Here is a 7,929-nt window from a genome sequence, read left to right as displayed (position 1 = left end):
TTTTTTTTTACAAGTTAGTTTACATTTTTCTTTACATGCGGTAGCAAAACGTTTTGAATGTATTTATGCATGTGCACCTGTTCCTTTTCATCTGCACTTATGCATTACCGTTAGCAGATTAATAATGCTCCTGAACCAGCTGTACTTTCATATATGTTGCATTAACAGAAAGAATTTATATAGTGTTGAATCATGCAGTGCAAAAAAAATAAAACAAATGCACCGGCAATGCATTAACCGTTTTTATTGCTCGATATAATATATGAATTCCTTAAATTCATGTCTTATGCTAATTATGGAAACAGATTACATATTTACACTACTCCTTGGCAAGCATGGTCGCCAGGCTGGCCTTGACCTTTGTGTCATTAGTCCCAAAGGTGCTGCAGGTGTATGCTGCAAATAAGTAGATGCAGCAATATGAGGCAAAAATAACAAGTGTGTATTCTTTGTATGTTCATTAAGCAGCTTAATATATTTGCTCAAACCATCTAAGTCAATACTTAATGCGGTTTAACTATGACTAAGGGCTGCTTGTCAATACAAATCAGTACCTTTATACAATGTTTTATTGCATGGTATGGTGAACAATTAAACAGTCACAACTGCTGCTCGTGCCAGCAACAGTATGTTCCCTTTTATGACAAGTTCATATATGATGCATTAATGTACTTATCCCAAATGGTCTCTATATTTATTGCTGAAACGTTACCCAGTTGTGCTGTCTGTACAATTTTTTGGCTGGTAGTTAAGTATGCCCGTGCAGAGGGATATTTTCAGAAGACGTGACTGGAATATTCACAGTATCATGCCTAAGATTGTAATTTATTTTGCTTAATACACATTTAAATGTCTTTCTCATACTTTTAAATGAATGGTCATTGGCCATAACTTCAACAGAAGGCAGATGGGTTGATTGTATTGATATGGTCACTTAATTTCTTACAGGTAATGAGGCCTCTTGGGCATGCTAACAGGTTTCCAAGTTAGGTATACCACATGAGCACCCGAAATACCACACGAGCACTTTGTGTCATGGCACGACAGATATGCACCTCCTAGGAAACAGAACTGATAAGATAGTTCGAATGAATTCTATCACAGTAAATTATTTAAGGTGCTTTGAAAGATGAAATTTTTTTCTAGGCTATCGAGGTTCAGGACGTTAACGCAAAAAAAACATATTGAGTAAGAAATGCCTTGTCAGTATGCTTGACTTTCATTTTTTTTTTTCAATAAATAGGACCAATTTCCCTCAATTTTTATGAAGTGAAAGGTTTTAAAAATATATTTAACACAGAGATTCTCTGGTAACGTTGTATGACATATGACAAGACAGCATACCTATGTGGCCATTTTAAGATTTCCCGATCTTTTTCCAAGCCTTCCCTGGCTGTTTTCATGAAAATTTTCTGGCAATCTATGACGCCTGCAGCTTAAGTGCAATAAAAAAAATATTGTGGTTTAATGCTTGCCAAGTACTGCCAGTCCATAATATTTAGATAAAACGAATAACACGTCGGTCACTTGATATGTAGTATTAGATGCAACTGACTTGAATCCCTTGTTTAATAAAGCTGACAAGGGCTTCGGCAAGTTCCTAATTGATGGCCACACGAGTACAGCACGGAAGACACAGAGACACACGTAAAACAAATGCAACAATGTGAGCGAAAACTATACAATGAGATATTTTTACGGTTCAATAGTAGTTTTTTATATAATTTGCTCTCATCACTTATGCCTCTAGTTTAACTTTGTTTCTCTGACTAAAGACTACATGGCAATATTAATCAGTACCATTATGATGTTTCGTTATATTACAGTGTGATAAGCAGTTAGACAACCGTAATGGTCGCCGGTGCCAGCAACGGTACGTTTCGTTTCAAGACAGGTTCATGTGACACACAGTGTACTTATAAAAATAAAATAAATGCGAGAATCCCAAACGATTCCTATAATAATAATTGTTGAAACAAAGATACCCGGCTGGACTGTGCACATTTTTCAGGTGTTAATGCAATATGCCCGTGCCGAACGAACATGCTCAGCATACTGACTGCACTTTTGAACAATCACGTTAACATTTGCAATTTATTTCCGTTTAGAACAGTCTGCAATGTCTCTTTTCTCATACTTCGAGATGAATACATTTGCCACACTTTCAGTAGAATGCACATGAATGGGGGCGTACTGATCAGGTTACTTACCAACTAAAACATGTTACAATCTCTTAGGCGTGGTGATAAGGGTAGAACAAATGCAATGTCCACTGAATTATTTGAATAATCTGTGCGTTATCTACTAAGAAAAGACCACCAAATTGATAATCTGGCTCTTTTTTCTTTTGTACAGCGCATATAGTATGCAGTCTGTCCAAGACGACGGCACTACATGCAACAGTAATGAAAACCGGAACACTTATTACACACGACAAGGGCTTCATACCATGCACGACTGGCACAATGCGAATCTGCGCCAGCAGCTGCCTAGTGATTAAGAGCACGTAAACTGCATAACGCCGAAGTATCGAAAGGCGCTTAACGCTTTTCATATAGCTCGAAAGATAACTTCTGCTGCTAAACTGTTTTAAAAAAGAGACAAAAAAAAAATCTTCCAACTACCGTCAAACGCAATGCCTTCAGTTTGAAACGTGTAAAGGTGCTTCCCGGAACGACTAATTTAGTGTTCTCCAATTTTTTCGGATAAGTTGCGAAGCTGCAAGTGACTGAGCTTATCGCAGGTTTGATGCTCCAAAGCGTTTGTGGTTGCATATAAATAGATTGGGTGAATTAGAGATTTTTGCTTGATATTTCTTCAAGTCTCGTGTTTTGCTTGCGGTAACTTCCCAAAATTAACTTGCGGTAAGTTCCCAAACGATGCGAAAACGGCAGCGCACACACTGCTGATGCATGCCCCGCAAACACGGCCTTTCATTCGAGTACGTTAGCAGTTATTCAACTATACGTGTCTGTCTGAACATTCTTGATGCTAACACAATTTCGAGATATATACGTAAAGCGTGTCACGAGAATTTCACTAGACATGCGGCGCAGCATTCATCGCGGCCGGATCAAGCGCCACGAAATTAGATCTACCGCACTGGCTGCCCAACATACACAATGCACAACATACACAACATACACAACATACAGTATCAAGTTAAAACATGGTGTACGTCCTTCTTTACGCACGTAAACTATAATGCTAAAATCAACAAGCCCGAGCGATCGCTCGCCGTAAAACATTCCGTATAGTAGAAGCGAGAACAAGAGCGCGTTATCAAACCATGTCAACGACAAACCGACACTATACCCGAGTCGCCTGCGCTACATGCAGCCGCTTCGCGCTAAGAGATGCGCTCACATAATCATGAGCTATTGACGCAAAACGTCTTTGCTAAAGCTTACCGTTCAGTGTAGTTGACGTGTGATGCCACAAAGATGACACGCATACACAGACACCGACGTTCAGGCATACACCGCACACCGGTATAACCGTTTACGTGCCTGGCGCACTCGTTGAGACGGCGCACCGCCGCGCATGCGCAAGAGCTCCGAGCATGCGCAGGAGCTCCGCGCGCGAGGGCGTGCGCGCTCGGAGGAGTGTGAGCGCTTTTTCCTCCTTCATTTTTTTTTTGTCTCTTTCTCTCTCTCTCTCTCTCTCTCTGCGCGCCATGCGCGCCGGAACGGGTGGCTTATTCATCTTTAACACCACTATTCATCTTTTTTCATGGACGAAGGAAATGCGCTGGTAGGTTGTATGACAAACGCTGTGGGCTATCGTATGAGACTGGAACGCTAACATGAATGCGCTGTTTGTAAAAGCCGTTACAGGGCCCTTCAGACGTTTCAGACGCATTATTGCCAGCGTCGATTAGTAATACAGCGTACTTGTAGCATATCTTCCAGCGTACCGCCAAATGTGATGCCCGCACGTATGTTAGTGCTAATTTTCTGTTCCGATGATAGGTCAAAGCAATCAGTACAGCATTGAGGTACTCATATGCGTGGCTGCGCAGGCATACCGCCGGCGAAATACTGGGTGGGCTCAGAGAATTTGGCACCTATTTTAAGTGAATGAGAAACTTTGATAGGTTTATAGCGCAGGATATCAGTCAACAAAAAACCGCCCGATGTTAGTGACGCAGCCGAGATATGAAGACAATGTGAAATGTATCCGAGAATCGGACGACACACAACGCGAAGACCACATGCACGACATCGGTTCATCGCACATTCACAAAGTCCGCGTTGTCAGCTACAAACATTACGAGTGTATTTGCTGTTAGCTTGATGCCTGTTTGGAATCCACTTGTAGCTGAAGCTGGCGTTCATAACATCTATTATAACAATTGGATCGGCGTTTTGCTTACTTTATTCTACTGCCGCAAAAGTGATGCGACAACTGTGAAGACTGTCTTGGGATTGCCGAGAGCGGCTACGTAGATGATATCATGTGGTCAACAAATGCGGAGGTATACACTATGTGTATACTAATGTCTACAAATAGGCTCTACAGCAATCTCAGCAGTATACAACTTCAGTGGCTTATATCAAACGCAGCTACGTATTATCCACCGGTACCTGCGCTTGGTTACAGCGTACACGGGTTGGGCCCAGATTAACGATGTTTGTCTATTGTTAATCTATAGACATGCAAGACCACGACAACTCAGAGGAAGACCAGGTGGTGAATTCACCACGTGGTCTGCCGGCTTTCGCCACTTATTCACCACCTTTGCCACATCATCACCATCTGACCTTCACCACCTGGTCTTCGCGAAGTGTACGTCCGGGAAGCAGCCAGGTTTAGGGCCTTCGGGTGCCTGGAAGACCTTGGTGACTCGGACGGTGCCTGCTCCGCCGCGATCCTCGTTCGGGGCAGCTGCACCGAACGCAGACTAGCAGTCTGCACGGTTTGCCCGCCGCGCCGGAGTTGCGGTGCCGTCGTGCATGAACCAGTGCCATATCATCGCGTTCGCAGAGGGCGGGGGGTATGGGAACTCGGAATTACAAATTATCGACTTTCTTCTATACATATTCAATACACCGGGAGTAGAGAAAAAGAAATAGAAACCTTGTCGACTATATTGTCCATAATATAGAGAGTCTATAGACAAAGTATGGACAAAAATAAATAGAAACTGTATCTGCTTTCGTCTACAGGTAGTCCATATAGAGGGGAAATAGACAAAGAAGAAACAAACACCTTATAGAATTTTTTCTATAGACTGCAAGTAGATAAAAAGAAATTGAAATCTTATCGACTTTCGTCTATAGAAAGTCTATATACAAAGTATATGGACAAAAATAAATAGACACTGTATCCACTTTCGTCTATAGGTAGTCCATAGAGGGGAAGTAGGCAAAAAGAAACAAACACCTTATCGACTTTTTTCTATAGACCGTCTATAGACTGCGAGTAGACAAAAAGAAATAGAAACCTTATCGACTTTCGTCTATAGAAAGTCTATATACAAAGTATATGGACAAAAATAAATAGACACTGTATCCACTTTCGTCTATAGGTAGCCCATAGAGGGGAAATAGACAAAAAGAAACAAACACCTTATCGATTTTTTCTATAGACCGTCTATAGACAGCGAGTAGACAAAAAGAAATCGAAACCTTATCGACTTTCGTCTATAGAAAGTCTATAAACAAAGTATGGACAAAAATAGATAGAGACTGTATCCACTTTCGTCTATAGGTAGTCCATAGAGGGGAAGTAGGCAAAAAAGAAACAAACACGTTATCGACTTTTTCCTATAGACCGTCTATAGACTGCGAGTAGACAAAAACAAATAGAAACCTTATCGACTTTCGTCTATAGAAAGTCTATAGACAAAGTATGGACAAAATGGATAGAAACTGTATCGACTTTCGCCTATAGGTAGTCCATAGAGGGGAAGTAGGCAAAAGAAACAAACACCTTATCGACTTTTTTCTATAGACCGTCTGTAGACTACGAGTAGACACAAAGAAATAGAAAGCCTATCGACTTTCGTCTATAGAAAGTCTATAGACAAAGTATGGAAAATATAGATAGAGACTGTGTCGACTTTCGTCTGTAGGTATTCTATAGAGGGGAAGTAGACAAAAAGGAAACAAACACCTTATCAACTTTTTTCTATAGACCGTCTATAGACTGCGAGTAGACAAAAAGAAATAGAAACCCTATCGACTTTCGTCTATAGAAAGTCTATAGACAAAGTATGGAAAAAAATAGATAGAGACTGTGTCGACTTTCGTCTGTAGGTATTCTATAGAGGGGAAGTAGACAAAAAGGAAACAAACACCTTATCAACTTTTTTCTATAGACCGTCTATAGACTGCGAATAGACAAAAAGAAATAGAAACTTTATCGACTTTCGTCTACAGACAGTCTATAGACTTTGTATCAACAAAAGTCCAAATCTATAGAAAGGAAAGGTCGTCTATGAAAAGTCTATAGACTTTCTATAGACAGTCTAAAGTCATTTTTGTAAGGGTTATGTGCTAAAACTGGTCCAGCTCAGTGTCCGAAGACTGTCTCCTCGTTGAAGGGGTGATCGTCAAGTTTGACAAGCCCGGTTGAAGGCACTTTTCTTGCCACAATGTTACGTTAACGGTCACAACGTAGCTGCTTGATCATTTTCGCGCAGCAGCAGTTGTCGCAAGAACGGCTGCCGGCCGTTACATTGTGACAGGAATGGCGATTTGTCAATACCACACCACCACACGCACAGGCGGCGCAGAAACCGTTCTTCAGTTCGGGCTATCCTTGGTAGAAGACGGAGTTGCAGACATGAATCTAAGCTCAGGAGACATGCCTAGGAAAAATTGCTTCATTTTTACTTAGCCAGTGTGATTGCCCATAGTGGTGGTCTAGCCTGGGGTATATAACTAAACAAGAGACTAAGATGCACAGCAACACGTCTTCGCTTATGAACAATAATTCTTTCAATCACACTATACTCCACAAAACTCACCGTGTCTATAAGGACGTGCTCTACCACCCACTGTATAAAGTTACGGAAGAGTCTGATGCATCTGTTCATTTACCTTGTGCCTTAGTACCGTCCGAAATTGTCGATACGTCAGCCATCATTTTTTACCTCGTCTATACAGCTGCCATGCTTTGAAGGACCCGGAACTCCAGGGAAAGAGAAAACGCTGAAATGTGAGATAAGGGCCACTAGTATGGGTCAACAAAGGTTTATATTATCAAACGCTCTTGATCATTGGCCAGTGGCCTTGGCTAATGTTATGCCCACTCCATAATGGTATGTTTGATCTTTTGCAGCCATTTGTAGCACACGTACAAATACCTACGCATGTGTGTCCTCAGGCACAAACCTTGGCGTTACTGAAATTCCAACGAATACGTTTAAAATGCCGTATTTCTTTGAGGCGAAGGTGTGATCTACCGCGATCCTGCGAAAACATCCCATCTAAGTGCGTCACGTAATCGCCATCCCGCGAATTTCGTGGCATTGCCGATGCCGATATTCTGCCGTTTTGAGCCTACCCGATGATAGATAAAATAGGCATAGGAAATTTCGAAAGGCTTGCTTTTTTAAGAACGCATATAGATATTTGGGTCACGAACTACTGAATCCTGCCGTAGATCAAAATACTTGCACTGGTCAACTTATTCTGATTTTGTATTTTCCATCCTAAATAGTTGCTCTAAACGTTATCCATGAGGATAGTCAGATAATTCCGTAAAATAGGGTTTCATGAGGGAAAAAAAAAAACCTTGCTTCTCGAAAACTAGCTACCGGCAGTTCTTGTAATTTTTTTTTCCTGCATGAAGTAACTATACGAAACGAAAGCACAAGCGTGAGCGGGAAGTATTAGAAGAGCGTCGTAATCAAGTACATACAGTGCGGAAATGCGCATTGTTTGCGCAATGCGCAATGCGCAGGGTGTTTCACGTAACTTG

The 7,929-nt window shown here is 41.4% G+C and overlaps 1 long non-coding RNA gene across 1 annotated transcript; it reads right to left on the bottom strand.

Annotated features, from left to right (window-relative positions):
• Positions 1 to 224: 224 nt before the first annotated feature.
• Positions 225 to 3,606, bottom strand: LOC129386393 (uncharacterized). The gene is made up of 2 exons (XR_008613785.2): positions 3,411 to 3,606; positions 225 to 396 (listed from the first exon to the last, which is right to left on the bottom strand). It is a non-coding gene; the product is annotated as an uncharacterized lncRNA (long non-coding RNA).
• Positions 3,607 to 7,929: the final 4,323 nt, after the last annotated feature.

Source organism: Dermacentor andersoni, chromosome 4 (genome assembly GCF_023375885.2).
Source record: "Dermacentor andersoni chromosome 4, qqDerAnde1_hic_scaffold, whole genome shotgun sequence".
Classification (NCBI taxonomy): domain Eukaryota; kingdom Metazoa; phylum Arthropoda; class Arachnida; order Ixodida; family Ixodidae; genus Dermacentor; species Dermacentor andersoni.
The sequence above is the reverse complement of the archived record's forward strand: the minus strand, read 5'-3'. Positions and strand labels throughout refer to the sequence as shown.